The sequence below is a fragment of the Dasypus novemcinctus genome, chromosome 10 (assembly GCF_030445035.2).
Source record: "Dasypus novemcinctus isolate mDasNov1 chromosome 10, mDasNov1.1.hap2, whole genome shotgun sequence".
Taxonomy (NCBI): Eukaryota; Metazoa; Chordata; class Mammalia; order Cingulata; family Dasypodidae; genus Dasypus; species Dasypus novemcinctus.
This window is the reverse complement of record NC_080682.1, coordinates 27,536,229-27,553,757: the sequence shown is the minus strand read 5'-3', so window position 1 is coordinate 27,553,757 and position 17,529 is coordinate 27,536,229. Positions and strand designations below refer to the sequence as shown.

The window sequence follows — 17,529 nt, the reverse complement described above, 5'->3', positions numbered from 1 at the left end:
AATCAACCCAGTAACCCACACAGCTCATGGAATACATGTACTAACCATAAATCATGCCCCTTATCTCTTCCCATGCCCATGAAATCTCTTGTCTCAAGAAGCCACATAAGCTGATTCCCCCACTCACCCCTTTGAGCAGAAAACTTTTTGGCACTGCTCCTGTATTAATGGAGCTTTAGCTCAATAAACTTCCTCTGCACACCCGTTTATAGTCTGTTTAATTTTAGCATAGCACTCATATAATATTTTTCTACAAAATTATACAACCTTAGAGTTGAAAATATATAATACATTACTTAATTATATTTAAAAATATAGGAATTTTTAAAAAAGATTTATTTTATTTTTTCTCTTCCTGCACATTCATTGCATTTGGTGAATACATTTTGGAGTACTGCTGCACCACATGGATAATAGTTTCCATTGTAGTTTACACTCTTCCCCCAGAAAAGTAGTTATGTTTTTTCTAGCATACGTGACATGTGTTTTCCTCTGATTGTATTCTTAAATGTGTACTTACCTTTATTTTTCATCACTGAGACTGATGAATCTACATGTGTTTTATGGTTGTTTGATTTTTTTGTACTTATCCTTTCTGGGGGTTTGCTGACATTCAAGACCAAATGTTTTGATGTTTTCCCTTTTTTTAAAAAAAAAGTCTTGGGCATTATCTCATTCAATATTTCTAACCATCCCTCTCTATTTTTTCTTGAACCTAACTTCATGCATATTAAACTGTTTAGTATTGTTTTAAATACCTTGAATATTTTTCCCTTTAGTTGTTTATCTAAATTTCCTTTCATTTTGATTAGTTCCTGTTGACTTATCTTCAGATTTACTCATCCTCTCCTCAGATGTACTGACTCTACTGCTAAACATAAGGAATTCTTTGTTTCAGATATTGTGTTGTTGTGCTTTTAACTTTTTTATTTCTAGCATTTCATGGGACACTGCCTTACAGAGGCCTTCCTCAGATGAAATTTCTCAAGTATCTGTGTGTTGTTTGTAAGTTCCAATAGAATTTTTTAGTTAGTGATTATCAATATTCTTTAGCCAATGACCACTAGGAATATCTGTGTTGGAACAAATAATTTTTCCTATTCCATGCACTGAGGAAGAACACAGGCAATGGGGAAATGTGCAATTTCTAAGTAAAAGGGTGTTGGAAAGGAAGTATGATAGAATTTAGGCTTTGTTTGGACACTTAAGGGAAGCGTATAAGGACACAAAAGTCATTGAAGATTGAATGCGCTCATAAAGCAGAACAATTCTATAATTATCTCAGTAAATTTTATCTATTTTTAGGGCAGATTAAAGGAAAAATAAAGTTGTTTTAGGCAAAGTAAGAGGAGCCCCTCATTTACTAAGAGAGGAGGAAATTTGGTATTTTGTGTGCTGCATTGGGATCTTGATTGAAGATCTCCCAGCCTGCCCCTAGTCTTTTTCAGGAATATCAATAGAGAACTTCAGAGAAGACATTGAGAGGAAATGCAAACCCGTGGAATCTAGGTTAGTCTTCTTTTCCGGCTGACATTCTAGTCCACATTTGGATTTAATAGTTCTTTATAATTTAGCTCACTTCTTTTATCTGCTTATACTATGACCAGTTCTTCCTTCCAATCTCTGACAAATTTGAAGTAGTTCATTTGTCATTTCTCTTAGAAGATCTTATCCATCCTTGAAATTCAAATTACTTGGATGTTTCCCGCTTCATCTTTCTGCTGGGCTCATGAAATGCTATGCCTTTTTAAAAAGTGTATTTGATTGTTTAACAATTTTTATTAGAGGAAAATTTATTTGCAGATTTCCATATCCTAAGTAGAAGTGGAAGTTCTAAATTCCCTTTTAACGTCAAGAGTTATCAACTAACAAAGTGCTTTTTCAAATCTAGTGAAATCAAATCTCCTTTATTTCTTAAAAACATGCCTTTCTTATTTCTACAATCCAGTTAATGAAGGGTTGCGTTACTTGATAAATTACAGTCAGAAGAATTTATAATAAATGTAAAAATTGAAAATATTTTGTTCTTTCATTCTATGTATTAAAGTTCTTAAAAGCAGGGACTCTGTAGTCAGGAAAATTAATTTTTAATGTTGGTATGACTCATGGGCTATATCTTTTTGAATCAATAACTTAAGTCTATATGCATCTGTTTTCTCATGCATGATCCATCATATGTAAGAATAGCTCCTCATCTTGGAGTTCTTATGAGGGTATAATGATTTAATTTATATAAAACATTTATATATTTATAATAGTTAATAAAATGCATAACAGTGATAGCTATTACTTTTAGCTATTACTCTTTTCTTGAGTCTATATTCATGAAAACTCCATATATTTTCTGAATAAATTATATTATCCAGAAACTAAATTATGCCCTGAGGAAGCAATTGTGTGGACAGACAAGATATTGCCTTAAATCAATTTATAGTGTCAGTTTAGTGGTAAATCTAGATAATACTCAAACTTTCATATCACCAAATATTAACTGCTAACTCTGCTAAGTGATAAAAATGAAAGGTCCAAAGCTAGTAATGAAAGTCAGAAATTCTTTCTTAAGGAAATACAATTGAGCTGAGATATGAAAAATGATGTTATTATCTTCAAAATTAAATATAATTATTTTTCCATATTAACCTTATAAATAGAAAATCATAGACATTATTTCTTTTCACTAATTTGTTTCTACTTTAATAGGAGAAAAAGCAGGTAATTCAATTTTCATGCAGACTATTGATTTGTCTAATTTGTGGACTAGATTATTGATCAGATATTGGTAGGCAAAAGTGAATACATTCTTTGTTCTAATGCTAATCTGTTTCTCTTTCATGGAAAAATAATTTCATTAATTTGAAAGAGCAACTTAATTCATAAACCAGGATACAACATAACTAAAATTTGCCTTCAGAGTTCTAAAACATGATTTGAATGGAAGAATGCATAAAATGACCTTGGATTGCTGCAAACTGTTTAATTTTTGGAAGAGATGGATACTCAGAAATAATTAAATGGTTGTTTATTCTTTTATTCCAGAAATATCAACTGAAAGATCATAAGCAAGAAAAAAAATTTCTGATGCTGTGGTTTCAAAAAACTGCAATTCTTTGTAGGACAACATGATATCCACATCGTATGCAATGTTTTGTCTCTGAAAATTTCCTCTTTTTTTCCCAAGAGGTTTTTTGAGACTATTTTTAAAGTACAAACTGCTATCAAACACGTATTTCTTCCAAAAGAGTTATATGTATTTTCTAAGCATAATTGATTAGAAACTGAGTTCCTGAAAATTATTGGATTGGATTTTAAGTTCAAGCTCAAAAAACAATTCTGTGATTACTTTATTTTCATGAGATAGCTATGGTAGATTCACAGGACAATCAGCCCTGCTGTGAAAAGAGTGACTTTCATTTAAAGAAATGTAAATTTATCTAAAACAAATATAAAATCTTTTTTATCACAAGATTGAGAAATGGGCCCTAAACTGAAGCTCGGTATTTTGTCTTTAAGTTAAATGTATATATTTTTATATGATAGCATATATATATGTATTAAATATAATTATTTTGAGAATAAATCTAGTGAATACCAATATTCCATGCTTTAAGGGACCAAGATGATTCACGGTTGTTACCACATTCTTTAATTTGCTAATGAATGTGCAAATGAATAATAGTATCATTTCCTTAAATTCCTGTTTCTTTTGAAAATATAATTTTCTGGCAATTCTTGGTCACTGATCTTCTCTGTAAAGCAAGAAATGGTTTTACAAAAGAAGGCATATTTTTCAGCAAATCATGTTCCACTACAGAAATTCTCTGCATCATTGTAAGGATCTGGAAACACAGCACTGAATATATAGAATTTAACCATTTCATATAGTCACAAAAAGGTATTCCTATTAACTAATATTAAGTGTTTAACAGTGTTAGGAATTTCATGGACATTATTTTATATAATCTACATAGCAATCTGCAAACCAAATAATGTCTTGTCCTTTTATACATGAGAAAAAAATGCCACACTAGATTTATAATTTACTAAACACAGAGTTAGCAGAGCCAGAATTTAAACTCAGATTTATTTGACTTCACACATTATGTCAATGAACTGTACATACAATCCCATTGTGACATGCAAAATTTTGGAGCAATTATTGCAGAATTGTAGAAAAAGTGCTAAATTTACCTTGAAATAGAAAAAACCATATATTTTGTTAAGTGATTTAAGGTCAAGAATGAAAACTGTAGCATTTTCTACCTTTTATTTTGCTTTACACATATATAATTTCTAACACTATTCAGTCTCATGTAATAATTTCGTATTGCTACTGAAACAAATTTCAACAAATTTACTCGCTTAAACCAACAGGAAATTATCAGCACTAACAACCAGGATGCATGCCTTTAGGAGGCTCTTAAGCGAACATGTTTCCTTGCCTTTTCCAAATTTCATAGGAAGTCCTTTTTCTTGGTTTGTAGACCACTTTAAGCCAGCAAACATGCCACTCCAACCTGCCTGTCATCACATCTCCTCTGTCTCTGATACCCTGGCATCCTTCCTTACTCTCCTAAAATCCTTTGTAGTTTTATTTGGTGCAATTTATCCAGCTTAATAACCTATCTCAGTATCCTTAAGTAATTCTGACAATAAAGATCATTTTGCTATGAAAGGTAGAGAGTCATAAGTTCTCAGAATTAGGACATGGACCTCTTTGGGAGGATGGGCATTATCCTGCCCAACCCTTCTCTATTGGCATATTTTTGGAAATGACCACCTGACATCTTCTATTCATCTTATTCACTACTGCTCAAGAAAATAATTGCACAAAAATGTGCATATCATATTTTTATTCATCATTACTCAGCAATCGTATTTGTTTTACTCAAATTTGTACATGGACTCCCCTTTAAATAAAAGATGAACAAAGATAGAGTTGGCCCAAAGATTCCATACACATATTCATGTGTCCCTTGTTACACCTTCATTCAGAAGTGATGAACCAACTCTATAAACCAGTCATCCACATTAGCAAAGCACAAGTTTCCAATGAAGTAAAACTGGAAAAAAAATAATTTATGTGCCATCTGTGACCTCCTATTGGTCAAAGTAAACCACAGGGATATTACTTCCCCCACTACTCCAAATGATGCATATCTGTATTTCCAGAAGGTTCTATGATATCTTGTGTCTAAACAATGATAGCAAAGACCTGGTAGTGGTTAGGGGAATAAGAGAAGGAAGGAGGTCATGAAGAAAGGAATGTGTGGACTTTCCTAGAGAATTAGAAAAGTGAAATAGGAAATAAGCAATTATAAATAAAAAGGCAGTTTGAGATACAATGGTGTACAGTAATAATTTAATGAAAATATCAACTCCTTTCCAAAATATAGCTCAAAGATCTAATAGAACACATTAGATCTTACTACAATATATATACCATATATATATATAATATATATATATATACACACTATAATATCTTAATAGTTCTTAAGGCTTAATCACAAAAATGCATTGATTTAGATATGGAATCATGAGATTATATCATGTTATTTAGATCCTTTTTTGAAATATATGTTAGAAACTTTCATGTTTTGATATGTATGCTTAAAATATTGCTTCTGGAACATAACAATCATATGGCTGTAAACAGTTTTTGTTTGCTTTGGTATCTTCTCTTCTACTGTAATAATTTTTCTCATTTTTTGTTTCTTCCTCTATGCTTTTTTAACATTTAATCAACATTTTATTTTTCATCAATTTGAAAATACTAAGTCTAAACAGAAAGACATTGCAGAAAGTCACTTGGGACAAACAGTGACGGAGAGAAAGTCTACATTGAGATGGATTCTGGGATACCACATAGGGATTAGGCTAGAACTCACTTGCTTTGCCATAAAGGATGAGAAATAGTCTGCTTATGTGTCCAAGAGTCAAAGCAAAAAAGATTGTATAATCAGCCAGTCTGCCTCTATGTAGAGGATGTGTTAGTTCTCTGTGACTTCAACAACTCCTTCTCAGCATTACCCTAAGCTTTCCAAATAATCACTACAAAAAATATTGAAATATTATTTATGTGAAAATTATGTTTTTCTCTCTCTTAAAATCTTAGAATTTCTTTGTTAACAAGAATTATACTTAATTGTATTTCAACTTCAGACCAGCATTTGAATATTAAAAATATTGATAAAAAATATCAATGCAAATAAAAACAATTTCACCTTACTAAATTAAATTTGATTGCATTATTTATCTCCATCCTTATCATGAGCCTAAGCACCACATATTCAAATATGATGTCATGAGTCTGAAATCTTTGTACATTGTTCGTGGAATGTACATTGATAAAAGTAATCTTGAGTGCTCACTTCAGCAGTACAAATACTAAAATTGGAATGATCAGAGAAGAATAATATGGTCCAGCACATGGATGACATACAAATTCATGAAGCATTCCATATTATTAAAAAAAAAGTAATCTTGAAAGACTCCATTAGAAATTAAATTAGTTTATTTGTCCTGAAGTGAAGGCAGTAAAGAATTGGTATATATGTTGAATAAACCAAAAATCTTTTTGAATAAAATCTCAGATATCAAAATGATATATGTAGCCACATAAGCATGCTCATTAAATCTTTCATTATATGTACAATAAGATCCATGCCTTTTTTAAGGTTACTTATCAACCTTCTTTGAAGAGGTGCATGTACAAAGGAGAATTGAAGTGGAATTGGTGATGATTATGGGAGAAGGAATTAAGGTAGGACGAACTAAACAGAGTTGAGATTAAAAGAAAGAATTAAAACAAGAGTAACACAAATTCATAATTTGTATTCTTTTTGTAATCTTTTGAAACCACCAAAGGGCATGGTAAACAAATTGACCTTCAATCACAGACATAAAATATGGAGGAAGTCACTGATGAAAATGCTGAATATTGAAATAATTTTGGGTTGATTAAAGTGTGTATACAACAAATTATATACTAAACTCAAGTTGTTTGAGAGGGAGTAGTTAAAAAATAACATAAGAAAGCTGGGAAATTGTATATGAAAGAATGTTTCACAATAGGAAAATTAAAGATACCCTGGATAATTAACAAAGACCCAGTGGCATAATTTCCTGGTCTGAAATGCTTTGGATATAATATCAAATTGCATTCAAACTGCCAAGGTGTTGTCTCTAAGGGGAAAAGCACTCATAAATTCCTCTGGTTTCAGTGAAATTAATAATCACATGAAGGTGCAGTGGCATTCTTAATTTGGGTTGATTAGAGGGCCCTAATCTTCAGTTTAGCTTCAGTAACATTTCTTGACTCACGGTTTCAATAAATTGAATTACTGAAATGATGCTAGAACCAGTGCCAGACTCAACACATTATACGATACACATTAAACTTCTAATTTCATAACGAGATTTTCCAGAGAAACTTGGTATAATTTGCATCATTATTATACTCTTAGGATTTCTATATTGATACTAGAAATACAAATGATGAAAATTCTGAAGGGGAAATGAGTAAGAATTGTTTAAATGCTTCATCAAGAATGAGGTCTTGGCACTAAGTTTGCGGTGGTCAGTTACTGATCCTCAGTAAGGGGTTATGTTTCAGATTATAGTAGTTTTTTTTTTAAAGAAATCTTCCAGTTATTCAGTAGTAAGGTATAATATTATTATTGTCTCCTTTAGTTGCATCAACAAAGTTTCATTTGTGCCTGAATATCTATGCCCTCATTTTACCAAACCCATACAAGAGACAGGGATTGTCAGAATTTAAGTTTCCTCTTGAGCAGATTCTTTGATAAGGATTTGGATATATGATGGTTAATACGTAGGTGATTCCTGGAAGAATATATTAGGAAATTAGGAATGTGAGATAGGAAAGAAAGTAAAACTAACAGTGTGCAATAGAGAAAAAATTACTGCTGCAACTAAATGAAGCTCAGTTGCTGGACATGTTTGGATGTAGACTTACCGAAATCTTTTTTGTAATTGTCCCAAAGAAGGTAGGAAAACTTGAAGTTAGGATGCAAATTCAGGTATCACTAGAGTTGTCCCAATGTGATAGGGAGTGGGGAGAAAGATATTTCTGTCAAAGTGTTACTTGTGATAGTAAAGTGATGGCAAAGTCAAAATAAAATAGTAAACATTTTGACTTAAGCTAATATATTCATCAAAGCACAATACTCTGGTGAGTACTGAGCATGAACCTGGAAAAGCTACTTTGACTAATCCCTAGCCAACATCTCTCTCTCTGATAGTCAAAATACCTATCATATTTAAACATGAGATAATAGAAAATTATAAATAAACTTCATATGATGGTATTTAATGTTCAAAATGATGAAAAAATTGTTTTCCAAAATTTATTAACATCAGAGCATAAGGCTTTATAGCATGCAAATGAATACATTGATTTAATATATTAATATAAAAGAAAATTAAAATGAATCTGAAATTTCATGAAAATTACCTTTTTCTTATATGAGATGAATGTATATGGGAAGATTTGGAAACATGATTCAAAGAACTCAGAAATAAATTAAAAATAAGAAAAAAACAAAAATGACAAATTCAGTATAATAAAAGAGTAATGGTGGCCATACAACACAGTTAAGGGATGAAAAAATGGAAAGAACAGACATGAAGAAAATAATTTGAAATAAGAAAGATTTATGAAATGCTGACTGACTTAAAATGCTAACATATACTTTTAAAAATGTGAAAAGCCTGATGCAAAACAAATGTATAATGAATATATGGTGGAAATTTATTCACTATTGAGGAGAATTAGTATGGTGTTAAGATTGATTCATAGAGCATTTGAGTAAAAAGGGCTTGTAGAATTTATTAGTAAGGGAAGAACAAAACAAGATTTTCTTTTCTTTTTAATTTTTATTATGGATTATATGCATATAGACAAAGTCATATGACATTAGTGTAAAGCTTTATGATTTTCATGATCTGAAAATAACCCTGTAAATAAGACCAGTAATAGGAAACAATAGAATACTCTCTTAAACTCTTTTCTACTCACTTTCCTCCCCCAAAAATCTAACTTCTTCTGCAGCAAATTAGTTTATGTAGTAGGTAGTTTTAAAGTTGGATTACTTTAATATAAGTATATAAACATTCACCGTTTCATGTGCTAGTTATATGAATTTGAAAAACATAAACAATTGTGTAACCATAAGAAAATTACTTTATCCAAAATTGACCCTTATATTTTTATTTTCTTTCACTGTGCTTCTTTCTATCTTCCCAATTTCTATGTTTTCCCTGATGCTTTCTTGTAGCTATTTTTTAATGTATTCCATCATCTCTTCTTGTAAAGGAGACAATGATGAGGGCCAGGAATTGGGAGAGAAATAGAATGGGAGAGAAAATGTTGGGTAGAAAGAAAGAAAAAGAATGAAGAGATTTTGGAACAGTAAGAAACACATATTTGTCTTATTAATCATACCTTCTATAGCCATTTCTCCCACCCCCTGAGATGGTTGCCTTCTCTGTTCTCTCATGGTTTTTGCTCATTGTTTTTGCCTGTTATTTGAGCTCATTGTCTTCTTGTTGTTTTATGTCCATTGTCTGACCATTGTTTATTTTTTCTTTCTTTAGGAGGCACCAGGAACTAAACCAAGAACCTCCCATATGGGTGACCGGTGCTCAACTGCTTTAGCCACATCTGCTTCCTGCTTATTTTGTTTTTGCTCATTGTTTTTTCTTGTTGTCTACTTGTTGTCTGCTCATTGTTTGTTTATCTTCTTTAGGAGGCCCAGGAACCAAACCTGGAATCTCCCACATGGGATGCATGTGCTCAACTGCTTGAGGCACATCTGCTCCCCATAGCCATTTTAAAATTTTATTGTGTGTATTTTTAAGAGATTGGGGGGGGGGGAGATTAATCAGCATTTACTAATAACTTCTATTTACTTTTTATTTTCTTTATTTTTTAAATGATACTTAAATTACATAAATGTTGCATAAAAAATGTAAGGGATTCCCATATGCTCCATTTCCTACCCCTCACACACTTTCCTGCATTAATGACATCCTTCATTCATGTGATATATTGGTTACACTTGATGAACACTTATTGTAGCATTGCCACTCAGTGTGGATTACAGTTTAAATTTTCATTTAAATTCTCTCCCACATTTTTGAAGTTATGACAAGATATATAATGGTCTGTATCTGTTACTGCAACATCCTTCAGGACAATTCCAATGCCTCAAAATTGCCACCATATTACACATATATTTTTAAAGATATGTACATTACATAACTATTACATACCAATTATAAGGGATTCCCATATCCCCAATCTCCACAACTCTGATATTAACAGCATCCTTCATTAGTGAGGCACATTCACTAGAATTGATGATCATGTTTTGGAGCATTGCCACTAAGCATGGATTAAAGTTTACATTGTAATTCACAATCTCTCCTGCCTAATTCTCTAGATTATGGCAAGATATATAATGGACTGTATCTGTAATTGCAACGTCATTCAGGACAATTCCCAATCCCAAAAATCCCCTCATATTACACCATTTTTTCCCCTCTCCTGCCCTTAGAACTCCAGTGGCTACTGCCTCCACATCAATTATATAATTTCTTCCATTGTTAGACTCACAATAAGTTGAATATCATTAGGACTACTTTAGTCCATAGTTCATTCCCCAATGCTGAGGGTTCTGGGTTGACGATGTCCACTCCAACTCTAATTGAGAGGTCTGCATTACATTAGTGCCAATGGATGGAATTGTCTTCATTGCAGTTGTAGACTCTCAGTTCTTTCCTATGGTGGTTTGCGGCGGCTTGCTCGGTCGGTAGAGGTGGGGTCTGGCTGCGGACGAGGGGTCGGTCCAGCTCTGGACGAGGGGTCGGTCCCGCTTGGGACGAGGGGTCGGTCCCACCTGGGACGAGGGGTCGGTCCAGCAGCAGACGAGGGATCGGTCTCACAAGGGGTTGTGCGGTTCGGCTGACGGGGTCGCCCGGCGAAGCCGGCGACGAAGGGGTCGCCCGGCGAAGCCGGCGACGAAGGGGTCGCCCGGAGAAGCAGGCGACGAAGGGGTCGCCCGGAGAAGCAGGCGACGAACTGGGGACAAGGGAGGCCAGGCCCTTGTCGGGGGCTCTCAGGACTGGAGGGCGCACGGCAGAAGAACTACCGCGGAGACAAGGTAAACACGCAAGTCCACTTTACTGAGGGAGAGGCAACAGTTTTATAGGGGCTGGGGAAGGCTGATTGGTCGAAGCCACGCCCTGTTCTGATTGGTTGCCGGCAAAAGGTCAGTGGGCGGTACTGGACGGGGGAGGGGTGGTGGTTAGGGATTGGCTGTCGCTGTTGCTGGGGGAAGGGGCAGGGTTCAGGGATTGGTGGCTGCTGTTGCTGGGGTGGAGGGCAGACTCAGAGTTTCCCGCCCACGCCTGGCTGTTGCTGCTGTTGGGGGAAGGGAAAAGGGCGGGCTGGGTTTTTCTGCCCACGCCTGGCTGTTGCTGCTGTCGGGGGAGGGGAAAAGGGCAGACTGGAATTTTCTGCCCTGCGCCTGCGCAGGGAGAAGGAAGAAGAATGGTGCCGCCCCACAAGGCATCGGGTGGTGCCATCTGGGAGGAGGGGCGGCCGCGGAAGCATGGCTGCCAAGAAGGGGAGACCCGAGGGCACTCTGCGCCCATGCCGAGCTTCCTTCAGGGGTGGCGGTGGGCCCGACCAACCACCCTATTATGGGGGCAGCGGAATTAGGCCTACCGCGGCCGCTCCCCCGCCAGGCCAGCAAACCACACTTCAGCCCGAGGGGTGACCGCAGTGGTTGTCCATCATCACCTCCTTTTTAGTTATCCCGGGTGAGATCAATGGACCGGAGAGTAGGTATTGGAACTCTGTGAAGATTCGAAAACGAACTTGCACATAAACAATCCAAAGATTTAAGTCTCTTGGACATACACCCACCAACTCTGGTACTAATTATACCTTCAAATAGAAAAACAGAAAAGTCATGTGTATGGAAACCACACCTGAGTCCAACTCTGTAACCCTGGAGAGCATAAATTCCAAAGTAGAGCCCACTGATAAGGCACCAAGTTCCTGAGCTATACACCCTTACTATAGTGTCTGGATATCTCCAGAGCCCTCAGAAGCTCTGCTATTTGGGTTGTATCTATTTGGCAGCCAATGACATTCTGCTGAGATGTGCATACCTGTAACCTCTGGAAAGACCTCCCAACTCACTTTGAAGTCTCTTAGCCAAATAAACTCATATGTGTTGACCTTTTCTCTCTTTTGGCCAGTCTTTTTCCAGTTGTATTGCAAGTTCATGCCTAGTAGTAATCCCTCGGTGCAACAAAGGCTCATCCCCAGGGGGTCGTGTCACAATCTGGGGGGAAGTTAATATATTTATATGCTGAGTTTGGCCTAGAGAGAGGCCACATTTGAGCAACAAAGAAGCTTCCAGGAGACAACTCTTAGGCTTCTTATAATACTAGGATAAGATTCCATTGCAAGAGTAAGGGTTCATAAGCACAGTCTTCAATACCAAGAGTCCATCAATGGACCATCCTCCTTCACTAGTCATTGCCCCAGTACAGAGAGGATTCTTGGTGTGGTGTTAGAGAATGTGGAAAGCTCCCCAGGGTGGGAATTTGATATTATTTCAGTAATTGTGTTAACCTCCACCCACCATGACACTACCCATGAACATTTGAACACATTTATATGCCTTATATGTATTCTCAGGTGAGTTTCCTCCCATGAATCCCCCATCAATAATACCCCACACTAATGGTCTACCCCTACCACAGCTGTCCCCCTTCTGTGACCCAAAACTTCTTCTAGAATGAACTCAATAAAAAGCTTAATATAATTAATAAGAAAATGAAAGAATAATGATTCTTATAAAAATAAGAAATAAAACACAAAAAAATTAAATAAAAATATTGGGATAACAGAAACAAATGAAGAAATATTGTTTTAAGAATCTTTTTTGACATTTTGCCTTTTATCACTCTAAGGTCTGTTGTCCTATATGTATAGTGACATTTTCTTTGCTAATTCCCCCAGTGTCTTACTTTTTTCATTTTGTCTTCAAAGAAGTTTTAGGTTACAGAAAAGTCCCATACTGAAAACAGGGGACTCCCATATACCCAACATCTTCTCCTCTTTTCCCCTTCCCCTATTAATAACATTTTACATTATGTATAACTGATGTACAAATATTGAAACATGTATTTGTATATGGTTCAAACTAATGATGTTCAAAGACTTTCATTATGGTTTACATTTTGGACCATACACTTTTATAAATCTTAATGTAATTTAACATGGCATGTATCCATCATAGCAATATCATGAAGGACACTTCCATCATCCCTAAAATGTTCCCTGTTCCATCTATTCTATCCCCCGCCACCACCACTACCAGGACCCGTGACAACCACCAGGCTTCACTCCTTGAAGGACAAGATTCATATTTACTTGCAACAACACTGAGGGCTTGCCACATAGTCTGCTCTTCCCTGTTAGTCACCACCTATACTCTTGAGATACTCTCACTCCTCTAATAGGGCATCCCTAGCAGGGGAATCCACCACCTTGCCACTCATTATGTGAGTCTATACCCACTGATATATTATAACAAGATGGACACTCACACACTCCCTAGAAGCCTGCCCCAGGTGCTCCATGTCCTGAATGCCCTCTACAAACAGCAGCCCTCACTTTCCATGTTGCCAACAAAGCTTTCCAGCATTGTAGTTTCAACCATATACCAGCCAATTCCCAGTTTTAACCTCCTCCTTCCCTCAACCCTCCCATAAGTTCAGTATTATGTTGAATATGAATTAGGCTTAGAGCTGTGGTGTTCCTAAAGGTTACCTCCTGAGAGTTTCCGTGCTGCTCAAATGTGGCCACTCTCTAACCAAAGTCAGCATGTAGATGCATTGCCTTCCCCCAAGTGTGGTACATGACTCCCAGTAATAAGCCTCCCTGGCACCGAGGGATTACTACCAACCACCAGCTGATGATGTAACTAGAAAAAGACCTTGACTAAAGGGATCAACTCAGACCAACAGACTATCTCAGCGTACATGTAATATTAGGTGTTAAAAACTGCTTTTTGACTTTGGATAAAAGGGGGAAATGGAAAGTACAAGTGAGTTTATATGGTTATGAGTTTCCAAAAAAATAGTCAGGAGGTGATCAGAGGGGTAATGCATATGCATGCCTCAGCAGGGTACCAGGGACAGCGAAGGTAGATGGAAACCTAGGTGCTGGTTCTCCTGAGGGCTGCAGAGACCCACAGGTTCTATGGTCATGGCAGATGGCTCTGGAGTTCAGGGCCATGTCAGTTGGCCCTACTTTGGAGCTTGTTTTCCTGAGTGTGATGGAGTTGGACTCAGATATGACCTTTCTACACATGACTCTTCTGTTACTTTACCAGACCTGTGGTTGGCATTTGGGTTGGTGTATACTCAGGAGACCTGAATCTCTGCACTGTCCATGTGACAACAAGGCCCTCGGCCTCAGCAGACATGCATCTCCTAACCCCTGGTTTGTTAGACTTGCCCTGGCCAGCTGACAGGGAGGTGAAGAGGGTCAACCACCACACCAGGGAGCCAAGAGTGCCTACACCTAGTGGCAGGATAATTGCCTCCATCATCCATGTGGAATCTAAGTCCCCTCTTGATGTAGAGGGGGACTGGACATAACCATTCAAGGGTCCACAGGATGGAGAAATAGAATACAGATTAGAGTGGAATTACTGGTGTTCTGGTGGGGAACTATTGTGATCAGTAAGGGAAGAAATTGTAGTAGTGATGTGGAGAGGGTGGCCATGGTAGCTGCTGATGGTAGGGAGATGGAAGTACAGATATGGTGTGGGGGAATTTTCAGGATTTGGAGTTGTCCTGGGTGGTCCTGCAGGGACGGATGCTGGACGTAGTGTGTCCTGCCATGACCCATTGTGTGGACTGGGGGAGAGTGTGGACTACTATGTGGTGCAGCAGTGCTCCAGAATGTGTTTGCCAGGTACAGTGGATATGCCACAATGATGTGTCAGAGTCGACGGACCCAAGGGTATCAGGAATGAAAAACAAAGATTGGGTTCAGGGGATCTGTGAGCATTGACGCCTCAAGCTCATCAGACAAGTTTATTAATCCCAGGGGCTTCTTTATATACCCCAAGCAATTGTGAGAACCAGAAACTATTCTAGCTAACTATTCGCATTACCTCATTCTAAATAACACAGTGGAAAAGATAGTTACTAAAGCTCACAATGTTCTATTATATTATTGAAACAAATATACTCATTAATCTGTTGCCCAGGTTACTTGAGATATCAAGTCTGGGTTCTGCTGGAATGTTATGTTTCCCAGAGAGATTAGCCACCTGCACGTATATCTCTAGGGACAGCATGACCCAGTGGGCAGAAAGTAACTTGCTTCCATGGAAACAACATGCCTTTCCCCCCCCACATTTCCCCTTTTGTTTTAGTCAGGGTGGCTGTGCCTGTCTTAGGTTGTCCTCCTCTGAGAGTCTTACCTGTCATTGACTACCAGCCAAGGGCTCTGACCATGGGGAACTACATCAGATTTTTTGCAAGTATCAAATTATTAGCTTGTCCCATTGCATCAACATAGTGCAGACTTCAGCATACTTCTCATCCCAGGCAAGCGACAACAATGAGCAACAAGATCAATACACAAAATCCTATTCCTAATGCTGATAACAAATATTGAGTCTTCCACTAATCTACTGGATTAAACTTATTAAAATGAGAAATTAAATCATTAAAGATATCCTTATCTTCAGCTACATAAATCTGATTATGAGACATTTCTAGTATCTTTTTCTGTAATTCTTCTATATCTAATGACATATTACCTTTATGACCTATCAAATGATTTTTAATTTTTTCCCAATCAAATATAGAACTATTATAAGCAAGTGGAGTAATACAAAAGTTACTTTTATTCCAATCACATTTCAATCCCCTTAGTAGATTTAAGTTATATGCTTGATCTCCAAGATGTAAAACTGCTGATTCTAAATCATTAACTCTACTGTTTAATTCTCCATCAATATGTTCTTGACTATGCCATAAGTCACTAGCATTCTTATGCCAATCATGCATGTATTGTTGAGTCTGCACTGTCTCATATAAGGCCACAGTAGCTGTAGCAGCAGCTGCAATGACACCAATCATTCCTAATATGCCTGCTATTATCAGTCCCACAAATTGCTTCGAGCACTTCAGGATTTTTGAGCTATATGGAACAGCAGTTGACGATTGCCAAATTTGGTTCAGTCGCACTGGAATCCACACTCCCTGCCACCTTCAAGCCATTGTAATGAAATCTCCATTCTGTAAAATGTTCTCAGACAAACAGGTATGCAAAGTCCCATTTTATAAAATAGTGCATTCTCAGTTATTGTCAATTTTCCAACCACAAACACATGAGGATCTCTTACACACGCCTGAAGATGATGAATTTGATTTAAATGCAGATATTGACCATTCTTACTATTATTCCCAATCCATTCTATAGTAAGAGATATTCCTAGAAAAACTTTCCACAGATTCTTCTGCTTGTGTATAGATGTAATATTATACCATGGAGAAGGGATCCATTCCCCTTTCTGTTTCCAAAAACTATTATTTTTAGTAAAAATTATTTTTTGTTGTCCTTTACTATTTAGACCATGCCAAATAAATCTATCATAATATTCAATGGGACTCCCCATAGGGGAACTGTCCCACACTATTTCATAGGAATCATTAAAAATGACAGATCCTCTTCCTATATGGCACTCTTACCATCCTTCTTTATCCCTACTGTCTTTTTGTGGACAATTATAAATAGGATTTTTGGTCATGAATAAATTGTAAACTGAGTATTATATTTTTGATGATAATTATGGCCCAATTTTTAACATACATACAGGAAGGATGGTTACCCATGCATAAGGGTCGATAATCAAATGGTAATATGAGATTATCGATTCTTTGTCCTTCTTCATAGGGTTTAATTGGCAATAGATCATCAATTGGTCCAGGGAATATATGGGTCTTATTCAGATATATATACGAAAGAATGGATCTTTCCAGGTTAACACTTTAAGTAATGGGGGTTAGGTATATAGGCCCAATAAGTGTAATTACTGGCAGCTTCTTCATTACTTATGATCACCATCATCAGAAGTTGCAGGAGACCCCATCTCTTCATTCTGGGGTTTAATCCTCTTCGCAGGTAACCACATTTGTTCTCCATTTTCTGAAATGATAAGAGCATAGCCTCACCCCCTTACTTTAATCCTGCCTTTTTTACATTCATTGCTTAAAATATCTTTCCAAAATATTGGTTGATCTTCATTTTCTGCATCCACTGTAGATGTTTGATATTTTCCAAAGTAACATTGCGCAGGTGTCAATGAATTATAAACATTAAGAAAATTTAAAGTAAATAAAGCTTTTGCCAATTGATCTTTTGGTGTTATAATACCATCATCTCCCCATTTTGTTTTAAAAGCA

At 36.5% G+C, this 17,529-nt stretch overlaps 1 non-coding gene across 1 annotated transcript; it reads left to right on the top strand.

The window, feature by feature from the left end:
* Positions 1-6,363: 6,363 nt before the first annotated feature.
* LOC111758856 (U6 spliceosomal RNA) lies at positions 6,364-6,468 on the top strand. Its single transcript, XR_002793000.1, has one exon. It is a non-coding gene; the product is annotated as a U6 spliceosomal RNA (small nuclear RNA).
* Positions 6,469-17,529: the final 11,061 nt, after the last annotated feature.